Here is a 16,730-nt window from a genome sequence, read left to right on the forward strand (position 1 = left end):
TGCGCATTTATGTTTCCTGACAAAAGGGACATTCGCTTGTTAAGACTATGATTTGTATTGCGCGACATTGCTCACACAGTTTCCCCTAAATTGTCAGAGTGGACAAGGCAGGATCTGTGTGTGTGTGTGTGTGTGTGTGTGTGTGTGTGTGTGTGTGTGTGTGTGTGTGTGTGTGTGTGTGTGTGTGTCCGACGCCGACTGTGACGCGCCTCAATGGCGAGACGCGTGTGGCTGACTGTGTTCTGTGTTGGTGTCTCATTTCGTTCCCCCTGTCTGTCTCTGTGTCTCACAAACACAAAGTATCGGATATGCTCTTGTTTTGGGCTCAGATTGACCCACACACTATATAAATGCTGTAACCACAGCTATTTGCCTTTCTCACACATTTCTTGCAATATGTTGTGTCTCTAACTGGTTCACGTTGTTTAAACTCAACATCAGCATCCGGTATTTGGCATTATGAAATGCACATTTCTTTAATCAAATACATATTTGAGGCTACGATAACATTATTTACTGACAGCGGCGTTTGTAAGCTACGTATGGACAGCCTGCAGTACGATATTGTATATAGTGGCAACAATTATCCCATTACAGAAGCTTTTCCCAAATTGCATATTCTGTTTGATTCCACAAACGCTCCGCCGGCCGTGGCAGGTCAGATCTCCACCTGTGCTGCATATTGCATAACAGCCGGGGCCCGTCAGGGATGCTGCATCCTCGGATAGATGATCCGAAAAGAAGCTGTAAGTCGATGATGTGTTTGTGTGGTTCAAACTAAGTGGTCCTCCTCTCCTCCCTCCCCGCCACTGCGGTTCCCTCTAGCCTGAATTTATCGCCTCTGTAAGTCATAATAGTTAATGCAGTCTTGGCAGCTCTCAGTGCACATTTCCTCATTTGCATTCTTCAGCGGAGCGACTGCCAAAGTGTAATCAATGCTGCAGATTTTTACTCATTTATTAAAAGTTGCCATCTGCAATTTCTTTACAGGAGTTAAGTGAATTCTGACTCTGCATTTTTTTTTTCTCTGGGGAGGCGGTCCACTGTGTTGCGCTGCTTTGCTAGTTTGGCAAGCTGAAATAATTAAAGGATGAGACTAGTGGGATTCTACATATTTCGTCTTCTCAACAAATCCCATGAAAAGACTAAAAAACAACAGTCCATCTCATTTACGGACTGCCCTAGAATGAATGTGTCACTCAGACCCGAGCCCATTGGTTCACTACTGAAGATGTTAATCTAAAAGAAGAGTCTGTCATTTTCTAAAACAGATGGCGACTCTGATTTTTAGCAAATGTTACTCATACAGGAGGGAAAAGGTGAATTTTCTGAGGACTATTTTAAGCGGTGGATGAATCCACAAATTGTATTTCTGGCAGCAGGATATGTTGTCCATGTGTCAATCATTTTATTTTCGGTAGATGGAAATTGTGAACTGTGAAGTGAAGAGAAAGTGGAATGTGTTGCTGATTTTATCTACGGGCCATTGTTGCCGGTCTCTCTCCCCTTTTTTGTTGTTTGGTCTGTTCAGATCTACGGTGTTTCACATCACGTCTCTTAATTTTTAGAAAATGTACTCATGTACTTCAGTGTGTTTTGGAATGAGTCTAACATTTTAACCCCCTTTTTAAATGGACAGTGTTACGGTATCGGCGGCATCTAGCGGTGAGGCTGCAGATCGCAACCAACAGAATACCCCTCCGCTCACTCCTCCCTTTCCAGGACGAATGTGAAGTTCAAAAACCATGGTTACGCCGTTCGGCTCAGAGGCCATATTTACTCATAGACCAGTGTTTCCCCTAGGTTTACAGCTTTAGGGGGGGAGGGGACAACACCGACACAAACACTTAAAGCAGTGGTTCTCAAACTTTTTCTGTAAATAACATCATTTTGTGACTTCATCTGTGCTTTTATAAATAGAATAAAGAAAATTGCAATCACTTTAAAGTAAACCAGATTGTTCCATCAGACCCCAAAAAATAAAAATTGCAATCACTTAGAACATGGAAATAAAGTTCTATCTGTACAAAAAATAACTAATATTTAGTTACTACTAAATAGCATATTGTGGAAAACAATAGGCTAATAATTTTTTTGCCAAACTAAATTTGAATTAGTTCAGATATGTGTGAGCCATCACGTTGTATCAGTATTAGTGGCTGCAGTGAGCTGCTTTCCTCTACACATCTTTTTAAAATGGGGTTGTAGACTTGATACGGCTGCTCTCAATGCTCAATGTTGAGCTGAGATCTGTATTCTGTTTTGAGAACAAGAATCGGCAAGTCGCGCAAGCGGAACAGCGTCGGAAATACAAGAGGGCAAAACTGCCCCTAAGAAATATAAGTTTGCCCCTGATATCACTAGGAGAGGGGCAAAAAATGCCCCCAAGATTTCCTCTAATAATTATGATAATTTAATAAACTCATCAAAAACATCGTAGCCTATAAGACCCGGTCCATTTGCCATAGAATGTTTTAGATTTTCGCCTTGACTGATGTTGCCTGTGCGGAGTTCGGCTTTTGGCAAAAAGCCAAGGTTCGGCGATTCGCGCATGCGCAGGCAGCAGGCTCATTTTTGGGTACAAGACACAAGCACTTTGGCTCGTTTCACTTGGAGCACGAGACCTACTGTTGCCATCTTCACCCTGGGAGCGTTTCAAAAACACAGATATACAGTAGCTGTCTGCTTTTCACACCACATATTTTTCGACGCTCTCTGTCCACTGGTGGGAGTGTGCTCATTGCTCACCTGTGTGCGTGCACGTGTCTGTGTGCGCGCACGTGTCTGTGCGCATAGGGGCGGAACGCCGACGTGTGCCATACTGAGAGCAAAGGAGAAGTGTTAACGCGCGACCATTTAGAGACAGAAATGACAAGCTGCCGCGTAGATGAGATAAATACCTTCAGGCTGTTTAGTTTGTTTAATAACAGAACACGGTGTAGACCTGTTCTACAGGAAAGGGAACCTTAAATTACTTAAATGGCACTATAGAGAAAATTGCAGAGGGTGCCTTATATCAGGGCGCCCCCCTAATATAATTGTATGGGAAATACTGCAGACTGTGTAAAAGAAGCGGACATAGTCATGGTGACGCCAACCATTTGTTGGTTTGTGGACTGCGGTTTTGAAGCGTTGAGTTCGGACATTTGGCCGTTGCCATCTTGGCTTTTTGCAACCAGTGAACGGAAGAAACCAAATTTGGACGACAGATGAGTGACATAGAAACGCGGAATACGACCTGTCAATCACAGTAAGCCCCACCCTAAATAATACCCTGCTTTATGGTCTGTTTGACTCTAAATGGACCATAATGAACATCATGCTGTATTGAAGAAGACTTGACACTAGAGATAGAAATAAACTCATGTTTACTGAGGGAATAAATCAAGAGAGAAGTAGAGTAATTTACTATAGACTTCTATATAATCTGACTTCTTTTCGCAACAATAAGAGTCACTATTTCTGCTGATAGGTCCCATGAAATGCTACACCAACAAGGACAAGATGTCAAACTTAAGTCTTGTCAATATTTAGCACACTGTTTGGTTTGTAGGTGATTTTTTTTTTTTTTTTTAATATTTTTATATGATAGCTGATACCATGTAGAAACTTGGGAGAGCTTCCACACTGCACTGTGCTGCTGCACGGGCTGTGGTTGATGTGCAGGTTGACTTGTGACCTGCACAGCCTGTGGGTGGTTTAAGTGTCAGGACAAAGCAGTGAACAGTTTCATGTTGGAGTGGGCAGAAAAAGAGACTCTGTTTCTGCTCTCGCTGCATGGGCTGATTCTCCATTTTAACGTTCTGCCGTCATCTGGAGCCAGATGACCTTTAAATCATGAAACGGATGTTGGGTTTCTGCCAGCATGTGATGGAGTTAAAGCAAAGTCTGAAGTCTCTTCTTCCTCTCTGTCGTAGAGCTCCATCGATGTCCTGAAACAGTTTGAAACGCATCGATGAGCCTCACTGTTTCCCTGGCTTACATGTTCCTTCATTACCATTAACACCCATATCTTAGTTTATTCTGACTCCATCCCATAAGCACCGTCCTGCTGCAACAAATGCACCCAATGTGGATTATTTCGCAGCTGAAAATAGGCCCCTGTCAAATGCACTGCTTCCTCCGGTTTGAGAAACATTTGTTAAAAGCTGTTGATGAAGGACTTTTTTTCTTTTCTTTCAATTATGAAACTCTATATTTATGATCTGGTATCGTATATCTATGAACCACAGACAGGGGGTTCTTCTTTTTTTCCGCGTACGTTGGTAAGTGGCAGGGTTTATCCATTGCCTGATCAATAATGGATGTAGTTAGTTTAGCTGTCATGGTTTTTGCTCCTGGATTAATGAAAGAAGATGAAGCTGGAACGTGTTAAAGTGTTCCGTTTACGGTCCGCTGGGATTTTGCAGACCGCAGTACGCACTTTGGTTCTATTAAAAGTTATCAAGGAGATTTTTATCTTAGCTTGTTTGCTTATGGGACATTAACATCACACAGTTCAATCAGCCATTACCTCAGCCATAACTGCTGAGTTTTAACTTTGTGGACCAGTTTTACTCTGAAAGACTGAATAACAAAATGTTCTCCATTTTGGGCATAGACAGTCCAATGGAATCTTGCCAATAAGTGGATCCGCTAGCAGGGACCAAAGAAGTCACTTTCTTTTTTGCGTCAAGTTAAATTTATGTGAACTTTGACTTGTGAGCCGCCTTGACAGTGCTGGACATGATTCCAATGGAATTAATTGGAATCACAGCAAAATGTTGCCATTCTAAAAGTCAGTGTGACCAGGGCCCCGTTCCTCGTACTTGGTTCAACTAAGTCGATCAAATGTCCTATTATCCAGCTTAAATTGCCCCGATGATTGACGTCAGGCTAACTCTGTTTCTCAAAGGCTTATCCGCGCTCGATCAGTCTCGTTAATTCGAACCAGACGTCCGTCATCTGGATAATTGCACGTGCCCATTCCTCTTCAAAAGGGGAAGTAGTCGAGCACTGAATCCATGATCTTCTAATGCTGCAATGGCAAATAAACTCAAAGGACAAGCCACTTTTTTTCTCTGCTGACAAGCAGGAGATGATCATGAACACATTAAAGGAAGTCAAGACTATAATCATGGCAAATTCTAAAGCTGCGTTCACACCAGTGGCCGCCCAGTGCCGGCGGGGCTCACCGGTCCCACGAGCAGGACCTCAAACCATTGCCGTATCTTTTTAAGTAGGCTGATTCTTGACAAACCAACCACAGATTCGATGCTTAAATAACTAACTTCTCGCCTGAAAACATCCTAAAATTACATTTTATGACTCAACAACAATAGTATTCAGTGAATAACTTTCAGTTATGAGTTTTCTCATCCGCCATTGTTCCCCGTGTACACTGGTGCGAAATACATGCTGGGATATTGGCTGTCTCAAGTACACACAAGTCTCCTCCGATGCATCCCCGTTAAAATGGGCGGATGAAGTCACATCCGGGCATTTTCACCGTGCTTGGCGAGAAGCGGATTTTTGAATTGGAACAGTACTTGGGCTGCGACTGATGACGTTTCACGAGTCCACGAAAACACAAGTACAGAGAAGAACGCATATTGAGAAACGGCCACAGTGGGTACATCTCAAGTCTCTAAATTGCATCCCCGTTTCCCTCACTTGCGTCCTTTCCTTGCGTCTTAGTCCCTCCCACCAGGGATGCATAGAGAGACGCAAGGAAACCAAGCGAGGACAGAAGACGCGAGGAAATATGTTTTAATAGACATGAGACGCCCTTTCCTCTGAAGCGTCCCGTGAAGCGACGTCGGTTTCTGATGACTGCGGCCGACTGACAGCTGATCACAGCTGATCAGCTGTCAGTCGCTTTAACAGCTGATGGAGTTTTGTGTTAAACTACTACTTATATTAATAAAAACAAAGTTATCATGAGTGTCAGAGTGTCTGTTACCATTTAATAAACTGCATTGAGTATTTATATACTGTGATGTGTCCTGCTTATACGCGCAGGATCCATTTCTACCGGCGGAATGTGTCTTATTTATTTATTTATTATTTACGTTGGTATGTTTTGAAATTCTGATTGTGACATCATTATAAAATAACCCACAGTATAAATATGGTTTCTCTTCATTACGAGTTGTAAAAAAGTGTTTCTTCCCTCCAGCTCTCTCTGATTTTAATTACATACATAATAACAGTTGTTTATGGTCCTTTTGTTGTTCAGACCTACAATGAACATATTTGTACCAGGTGGTGAATAAGAAAAGATATAATATATAACTTGAGTTTAATCTGTGATCGTCTTCACTCTGGTATGAAACTCCAGCGATCAGTCAGCTCAGCTGCAGCGTCCAATCACATAACAGATGAACAGTGAGGGGGCGTGTCCAGCATTAAAACACTTCCTGGAAGCTCGCTCTCGGGGCTCCTCGATCATGACTCCTCCGATTTCCCTCCTCACTCCTCCGAGCCGAATAAGAGCTCTGAGACGGCCGTCAAGATGGCGGCGCAGAACCACTTCCGGTTCAATCGAGGAAAGTCTGCAAGGAAAGTCTGCTGCTGCTTCTTCTTCTTCTTCAGTTTAAATAGCGGATTGCAACCAACTTTACTAGGTGCCACCTGCTGAACCGGAGTGTGTGTGTGTGTGCAGATTCAGGGTGCTATTGCTGTGTCTGATGCACGTACAGAACCCTCTAGCTGGCCGTCACCTTGTGTTTAACCGGCATAGAGAGAGACAGAGGTGAAATCTGATTGGACAAGAGCGTTACGCAGAGCTTAAGCAGCTGCCCGCAAGCAGACAGACCAGGCAGGAGGAACAGACGAGACATGAGCTGGTCAATGAGAAAATAAGCTAATAGGGAAAAATAATTATAATACATGTAGTATATTTGTGAAAAACAATTAAATTATAAAATAGCTATAACTTTGTGATTCTGTTTAGGCCAGCAGAGAAGGCTTAGCAGGCCCTGACGGCCCACCACTGGTTCCCACCAAAAGTGTTGCAAATATTCGCAACGCTTTTGGTGTGAACGCAGCTTAACACCACCGCTGTGAGGGCAAAATATGGCAAAATATCTGACAAGTTAAATGCGTAAGTGTTGGGAAAATGTATCGGCTAATTTTAAGTGCGTCATCACCCCAATCAATCAGATTTATTTTTATTTAAATGTGACTGCTGGCAGTAGGCTTTCAAAATAAGTAGATAAAAACAAGCCCAAAGAGTATCTAATTGATACAAATTAATATATACTTATGAGTATATATGTACTGTATGTGCATATGTATCATGTACTATATATGTGTATATACATGTATGTGTAGATTACCATATAACTAGGAGTTTGAATATGTGTATGGGCGGATCAGTATGTATGAGTTATTCATAATCAGAAATTCAATCAATTGAACGCCATGAAGGGCCACTTACCTCCAGGGCCTCGGCTACCATAGTAATAGACAGAGACTTAAAGGAAATATATATATATGCCGGATATCCCTCTTTCTAATTAAACAGATTGAAGGACGAGTGAGATGGAATACCCCCATGTTTCTGATCCTCGGGAACAGAGTCCAGGGCCATTTATGGACACAATGCTCCGGTTCACTGTTCCCCACACAGCTCACACTGACATGTTTGCAGTACGGTGCTCTCAAAAAGTCTGAATATAAGGCCTAATAATAGTAGAGGTGGTTTCAGACACAGCCATGATGATTTTAGACACTGAGAGGTTTGTTTTGTTTGCTCTCTGGTCTATTCCAGTTCATTCCATTGTAAGCCCCCCTCGGTACCTTCCTATCGCTACATGTGTCCGTGCACGTGTGTGTGCACGAGTGTTTATGTCCGGTAATCGCCGGTCTTGTGTGAAACATTAGATGGCCAAATTGAAAATGGAAAATTCCAGTGATTCCCCTGCTGCCAGTCTGTCTGTCTGTCACAGAGCTGGTTCAGGGTGCTGTTATGTAGAGAGCCTCTGTCACTTTGCTTTATTTATACCACACATCAGTTAGCATGAGCTTATGTGTCTTTTTATACCTTACCTTTTATGCCTTACTTTGTGAATATGGCAGGAAAGCAAAGAGTTGCAATGCAGATGATCAAAGCACATACGGGTAAATAATATCTTAAATCTTCTATGAAGGCATATGACAATTAATATTGATACTAGGGCTGTGTATTGGCGTCTGGCGATACGATGCATATCATTATCATGATTGTACAATTTAATATATTGCGATAATGTGAGCATGGCGTGAATTGCAATTTCCTTACATTTTGGAAAACCCACCATATGCATCAAATCATATTATTTTTGTGTGAATATCAGAACATCTATGTTTGCATTATAGTCCCTGTAACATCTAATGTCACAGCACTACTTTTTGGGCCGTCTGAGCCACCGTCTGCTACCAATCTTTGCAAGTGTATCGTTCATTTTCTGGCAATTCAACGGAAAAACATTTTATAGATAAAATAGGACAGTTTTTTTATTTTTTTAGCTAATTGGTGAAATAAATACCTGACAAATCAAGGTACTTCATCACATCAACAATCCTGAAAATGCTGAAACGCTGCCATAAAGCAGTCCTTCGTCCCAAATTATATAAATAAACCCAAATAGTACACATGATCTATATTCTTTATGTTTATGAGACGTCACTTCCTTTGCTGGTTGTGAAACATTTCTTGATTTTGATGACATAATGCGTACGACACCACCGGTAACTACGGCCTCTCTGAGCACCACACGTGTGTGCCTAATAAAAGTGGCCACTGAGTGTATATTATTTTATTAACTATTTGTGTATAGTGAGATGCATTTCCAGATGTGAGTTCAATATTAAAACCAGACATTATTTGTTTTACTTTGGTTTATTTCATCCAGTTCAATTAATTTCCTTTTGGCCCATCGATTCTTTATAAAGTATCTTTGTGTTTTTAACTTTGACAGTGAGAGTCTTTACTGGTGAAACATAGTATTACACTATTAAGGGCTGCCATTCTAGACATTATTTCTGTCATTCAATTCTTGTTGCTCCCAATAGTTTTCATGAATATCAGACAACATTTCTAGCGTTGCATCATCCCGTCTTCCCTGTGTCTCTGTACGCAGCGCTGCCACCGTTACTGATCACCTGAGCCTTTCATCTGTCCCGTTTTGTTCTTGGAGTTTTGCCTTTGGTCTTTTCCATGTGATTCGAACGCTGTTTCTATATATAGACGTATATTTAGTCTTTGGCTGATCCACGATCTGTGCTGCGTTTACTCGTCGTTCCGTGCAACCTGACATTACACCGACAGTGTACTACTTCCAGAAAAAGGCTTATTTTCAAATTCATTGATAAATATTTAATGTCTTCCACACTGACATTGACTTATCTGTCTCTTATCCTGAGACACACACACACACACACACACACACACACACACACACACACACACACACACACACACACACACACACACACACACACACACACACACGCACGCGCGCGCGCGCGAGCACACACATACAGACAGTCTTGCACCGGCCCCCGGTGAAACCAATCCTCCTGTGAACTTCATACAGAAATTCCTAATTCTAATTTGAGGAGTGACACAGTTTCACCCACCCTGATCCCCTCCACTGAGTGTCTCCCTCTGCCCCCTCTCTTATTTCCTCACCCTCTGGGACTCATCCCCTTCACAGTGGAACAAAGTCTCTGCTGCATGGATCCACAGACTCCACTGATTCTTTCGGAAACGATCACCTCATCTCTTCATCCACGCATGCCCACAACAACAATGGCAGACTAGCGGTTTGTTTACGTTTCCCGTGCGTCCCACAAAACACATGAGTCGCATTTCGGGTGCTCCATAGCCGCCCTGGGCCCTGTTTCTCGTACCCGGCTAAACAAAGTCAAGCAAATGTCCTAATCTCCAGCTTAAATTAGCGAGATGATTGACATCAGGCTATCTGGGTTTCTTCACGGCTGATCCGTGCTGAAACGGTCTCGTTAATTCTAGCCAGGCGTCAGTCATCTGGATAAATGTGCGCGCCCGCTCCTCTTCAGAAGGGATAATAATGGAGCACTGACACCACGATGTTCTAACAGTACAATGGCAAATAAACTCAGAGGAACCTCTTTTTATTTCTCTAATGAGAAGCAGGAGATGATCATGAAGGCATATAAGGAAGTAAATACCGTAGTCATTCACAGCAAACGCGTTGCGAATATTCCAACGTTTTTGCAACATTGTTGCCGCGAACGCAACTTTAACATCGCCCCCGCTGCGAGACATAAGCGTCGCAAATATATCACACAAGTGAAGTGCATCAGTGTTGGGAACATGTATCGACAAATTTGAAGCGCTTCATCACCCAGATCAATCAGATTTATATTTATGAATAAAGATATACTTATGAGGTAATATGTACTGTATGCACGTATGAATCATGTATTATATGTATATACATGTATGTGTAGATTACTATATAACTAGGAGTTTGAATATGTGTATGGGCGGATCAGTATGTATTATTCATAATCAGAAGTCCGCCTTAATCATGTTCTACAATAATGATTTGTATGGTGTACTAATACACCTAACACTGTCATATAATTATGAGTGCTTTCAACACATCCATAAGTTTCTGAAGCGCTAAATAAACTTAAGAACAGCGCTGCATGCAGCGGGTGATAGTCTATGTCTGTCAGACGGGCGATCGGCTGCGCCTGTGGTGATCAATGTCCGCGGCTCGAGAAGCTCTCGTAAATAAAGTATTTCTTGCCGGCAAAATCTATATCGCCGCGTACAGGAAGTCATGATAATGTAAAGGATGGATCCTGGCGATCTGGAAGAACTCTCTCCCTATAAAACTAATATAACTAATATTAAGTTCTAATAAACTAATATAATATATTAAGTAAGCCTGCCCGGGAGCAGGTTTAAATTGTTTTGGCTGTGTTGCTATGGTGATTAATCTAAGCTTGCTTCGAGAAACCGAGAAAGCCAGACCTACGTCATCTTATCCTGACAATTAGCCCGCTAACTCAGTAAGCCAGGTACGAGAAATAGGGCCCTGGACACGCTCAGAATCTTCTTCTCTGGAATTTTGACGTATCAACATCGTAGCCTTTAGTGTGGACGGACATACAGTAGTTTGTAACACTAAGTGTCATGTGGACAGATTTATTTTAAAACGGAGGGGGGAAATATCTGTTTGCAAAAGTATCTATATGTGTAAACGGGGCCTAAAGCCCATCAATTAACACGCCTCTCGTTTTGTACACAAACCTTTATAATTAGTCGTTTCTGGGCCGAGGTTATGTGCCTCATGTTGAAACTTGTCAGATGCAGCGACTGCATACAGCCTTCCTGAAGTCTCGTCGTCAGAGTGAGGCTGTCTGTCCAGAGACAACAACAACAGCAACAACAGCCTGTGCCCATCGGCTATAGCCGGGTGGTTGAACACACTTTTGTTCGTCATGAAATAGTCCCGCTATGTAATTCCCCCTAAATCCAGACACAACCGCCTCGTCACACACCCAGCAGACAGAGCACTATTATCAGTGTCTGACTGTCTTTTTCAACTTGAAACCACTGCTGCTGCTGGAAATAAGGTTGATGAGAGTTGAGTTTTAAAGCACAATACGTCAGCTTAAAGACGATATGGAGTAGAGCTGAGAGGACCTGCAGAGTGGGTGATAAAACATCGTTCCCATGACACAGTCGTTTATTCTCTTAATTAAAAGATTGATTGGAGGTGTTAGAACATTAGACAATACTGTGGAACTTTATAGTTTTTTCACAGGAGACTTTCAGTTAGACGGAGTCATTTGCGAACCATACATTGTGATGCAGTGCCAGTCGATGATTAGCAAAGTGGGCTCTGAATAAGTCAGATTTTTGTTGATTAAACCGAAAGTTAATATCTCGTGTTTATACCACTTAGAACACATGAAGGAAAAAGCTGGATATGAGTGTCCGATAATCCTCCAGATATTCCAAGCTTGAGGAAGTGCTCACTGTTAGACGTCGACATCTGTATCCTCGCACCTTAAGACTTCTCACTATTTGACATTAATGACCTTCTCACTCCAAACAAACAGCATCTGTCAAACAGGGGTATGGCATGGGGCAGGGGCTCTATATAAAAAAAAAAATTTACTTCACCGGCTCATCACCAGTTTCATTCCTCCCTCTCCAGCATCCTTATCCTCTACTTCCCAGCAGCCTCACGCTCCCTCCTCTCTTTTGCCTCCTCCCTGTTGTTCCCGCCACGCAGCTGTCACTGCTATAAATAATTGCGATGCGTATATCCCCCTCCAGCCCCCATAAAAACATATTTCCTTCTTCCATTCCTGCATTCCCTCTCCCTTCCCCCTCTCTTACATGTGGCCTCCGTTGATGTCAAGCAACATGGACCCAGTGTCTGGGATGTCACCCATTGGCTTTTAGAGATGAATTAGAAATAATATATCCATGAATTTTTAATTCCTTTTTTAATTTGTATTTATTTTAGTTTATATTACTTATATTATTGTTTTTTATTTGTTTTCATCAATTTATATATGTTTATAATGATATTGCTGCCTTGTGGGAGGTGCCTTATTAATCATTAAATCCAAGAAATGAAAGAACAAAATGGAAGGAATCGTTTTAAGCTTAGCTCCACTGTCGGCACAGCTATACAGTACAACGATACAATATCTTATATTGGAGCCACCGGCAAAAACAGTTTCTGCCTTGTCAGCCAACAAAAACGATTGCTTGGCCTCCGGTATTGCTGCTCTCTGCTTTCTTGAGAACCCGCTCATCCAAACGACTCCACACTGCGCTTCTTTGGGTCCTGAGCAAGTCGATCGGACAGTTCGTGAAAATCGATGGGGGAGGCGGAGAGACTCCTTTTTTAGTTAGACGCTATTCCAAGTACAGACATTTCCCCCAGATACAATGATAGAATGTAAGTGAATGTGATGACGAAATGTAAACAAGTGTAAACAAATTAAACTAATGCTACTTAAGTTTTCTGAAAAGTAAAGCCAATGCAGAGTCTTTAAAAATGTCTGTAAATCTATGAGAAAATGATTCTACTTCTCTCTTCATTTATTCCCTCAGTAAACATTGTAAACATGAGTTTATGTCTCAATCTCTAGTTTCAAGTTGAATTCAGTTTATTTTATATAGCCCAACATCACATATAGAAGTTTGCCTCGGAGGGCTTTACAATCTATACACATAACATCCCTGTCCCGGCACCTCACATCGGATCAGGAAAAACTCCCCCAATAAAGATAGTAAAAACCCTTTCACAGGGAAAAAAAGGGGAAGAAACCTGAGGGAGAGCAACAGAGGAGGATCCCTCTCCCTGAATGGACAGAAGCAATAGATGTCATGTGGCCAGAATGAATAGCACATTCAATGAATATGACAGGAATTATTCATATAATGAGTAGTAGGCATGGTCCATGATCCAGATAACCACGATCCATGAAGCAGAAGGAGGTAGAGAGGGGGGGCATCAGCAGGGCCATGGCAGCAGGCAGGACCGGTTCCAGGTCGGTTCCATCAGCAGGGCCATGGCAGCAGGCAGGACCGGTCTTCTTCAATACAGCATGATGTTCATTTAGTAAATGATGGTCCATTTAGAGTCAAACAGAGCATAAAGCAGAGTATTCTTTAGGGCAGGCTTACTGTAATTGACAGGTTTCTGCCGCTACCAGAGCCGAATACGGCGTCTCTACGTCACTCGCCCGCAGTCCTAATATGGTCGCTTCCCTTCACTGGTTTCAAAAAGCCAAGATGCAGACGCCAAAAAACTAAATTAGAGACGGCAAAAACGCTGAACTCAAGGCTTCACAAGGCAGTCCACGAACACTTTCAGTGGATGTGCATAGATGATGAGTTGCCCAGAGTGACCATCCTGCAAACAACTCCCACAAATCCAGTATCGTTCCTCGTTTTGTGTCCGCTTGCAGATGCTCAACAATACCCGGAGACGGTTATCTTCCACCTGTCAGGTTGGAGGCTCCTGTTTATGTTTGGCAATGTATGGTTGTCACAGTGACGGGATTAGCTTGGAGGTGCTGTAAGGGATACGGGGCAGCTGTGTGTGTGTGTGTGTGTGTGTGTGTGTGTGTGTGTGTGTGTGTGTGTGTGTGTGTGTGTGTGTGTGTGTGTGTGTGTGTGTGTGTGTGTGTGTGTGTGTGTGTGTGTGTGTGTGTGCGCGCGCATTGATACTATTTCTGAACACACGCCCTCTTGGTTGTATAGAGAGTCTATTTTGGTGATGTCACCTTTCTCTGTCTCTCACACACATTCAAACAAACAGACAGGGTGACAGTATTGTGAATGGACTTCCAACAAGGAGAGAGTAAAGCCAAAGAAGAGGTACACAGGGAAGCCCTAAAGGCTCATGATCAAATCAGGCCTGGCCACTCCAGCATGCTGTCTTACCAAAACAAATGTCTCACAATACTAACATCACTGTGCAACCACATCAAACATTATGCAGATGATGCATATTCACTCCATTATCAAACTAGGCGTCTGTGTTGTCTAAGTGTAGCTTGCATTGAGTTAAATGAAGACCTGTACTAGTTTTTTCGCTGATATTCAATTTGTCTATTTGGGATGATACCACGATTAAACTACAGATGGTTGATTTCATAGCTCAAAGATTATTGACATCGACAGATTATTGACCCAATACATTGCTGCCATTCCAGACGACCAACAATGACCGCTGCAGTACCCTCAACTGTTTTCATAAAGCGGGGATATGTATTAGTCACAAATACCAAGTCCAACTTGTGTCTTTGATGTTGAATCTGATTTAAGTGTGAGGTCTTCACAATGGTTCAGACTAAGCAACAATGTGTCTATTTGTAGAAATGTCACTGCAGATGAATTGTATCCTCTTGAGTAATTAATGTGGCATATAGAAACCGCAGTTAGGATTAGCGGAAAGCATCATACTCGACAGCATAGATGTCAGTCCATAGTTGAGCCCAGGAGGAAACTGGAGCCCACGGCTGTTTCTTTAATTAATTTTTATTAGGTGCAAGGACAGCAGAGCACTGGCATAACAACCCGAGGACTGACATCGACTCAGTTTTGTCCTTCTATCTATGATTGTTTAATCCGGCTATGATTGTAAACTGAATGTCCTTAATCACGTTTTATTATACAACTGGAGAAAAGAACAATGTTTTCTTTTGAGTTTAAGTTCTTTAAAACTTTGTCTGTTTTGTACAATCCACTTGAGTAACTCACCCAATGTGAGTCACTGTTTTGACATGTTCCTTTTGACTAAATATGTATGAGATAATGCCCAACGAAGGGAATGCCCAACGAGGATAATGCCCAACAAAGCGTATTAACAGGAATTAAGCGTCCTACGTCCATTATTCCTGATTATTGACAGCTCGAAGAGCTTTATTCGTCTTCTACCACGGTCACTTGTGAAGGAAAATATGAATCTACAACATCAATTAGTATTTGAATATATTTGTATATATTTTTTTGCTTTTTAAATGCGGCTTTAGCTCATGGGGAGAGTGATCTTCCTAAGACCACAAGGTAGACGGTTCGATCCCTGGCCTCCCCATAGTTTGCATGTCCTTGAGCAAGACACTGAACCCCCCTAGTTGCTCCCCGGGCGCTTCACGAGGCTGCCCACTGCTCCTTAATTACTAAGGATGGGTAAAATGCAGAGAATGTAGGGCTGCAACAACGAATCCATAAAAATCGATTATCAAAAGTGTTGGCAACGAATTTCATTATCGATTCGTTGTGTCGCGCGATTATTACGCCGGGCAATAAGTCGCGGAGAAGAAAAAAAAAGAGCGCAGCAGAGCAACTGGCCGGCCAGCGTTTCTGAGATTGGAGTGAGACACGAGAAAAACTGAGGTTGTGATGTTCTCAAAAATAGAAGATCTTTGACAAGTCGAGTCTTGGCCAATCAGCGTCTTCATGTTCCTCAAACTTGTTTTTAATGGAAGCTAGTCAGCTTGCTATCACGTTAGCTAACGTGTTTGGGTTGTGTATTGTCGTTAAAGTTACGTTATGTTCCGTTACAGTTCAGTCTTGCTTGTAAAAAAACGTAACGTGATGAAACATGCCGTCACCCCCCGGGCTGGTTCGTTCACGCTGTCACTCGTTAACGTTAAACCGGCACACCGGCGGATCTGGCTGCAGGTTTTTTTGTTTTTTTTACTCAAAGTAGAATGAAGCAAGTCACATAGTTGGAATTAGCCAACAACGTGACGTCGTGGTCATAAGAGACCCAGAATGAAAGAGTTTAAGGAAGAAGACGCTCTATATGGAGCAGTACAGCTTCTCTCTGTCCCAGTATTTCATACATAATGATAAAGCAGGGTATGTAAATGCAGCCTCTGGAGGGATCAATTTCAGTAAAAAGGGCTCACATTTGGCAGATGTAAAGCATACATGTGTATGTTTTTAGTGTTAGTCCATGTTGTTGTTTTAATTAACAGCTCAGGGACGTTCAAGGAGCAACCTGTTTGTGCACTTTCTGAAGATGTTTTGCACTGTCACTTCTGTTTTTGAAGAAAGGGTTGGAAATGAACGGTTTTTTGATTAAAAACAGTTTTTTATCCGATTCATCGATTAATCGAAAAAATAATCAACCGATTAATCGATTATTAAAATAATCGTTAGTTGCAGCCCTAAGAGAATGCATTTCCCCTTGTGGGACTAATAAGGGATTTTAAATTAAAATTCTCAAGTTTTT

Source organism: Taurulus bubalis (assembly GCF_910589615.1).
Source record: "Taurulus bubalis genome assembly, chromosome: 3".
In the NCBI taxonomy this organism is placed as follows: domain Eukaryota; kingdom Metazoa; phylum Chordata; class Actinopteri; order Perciformes; family Cottidae; genus Taurulus; species Taurulus bubalis.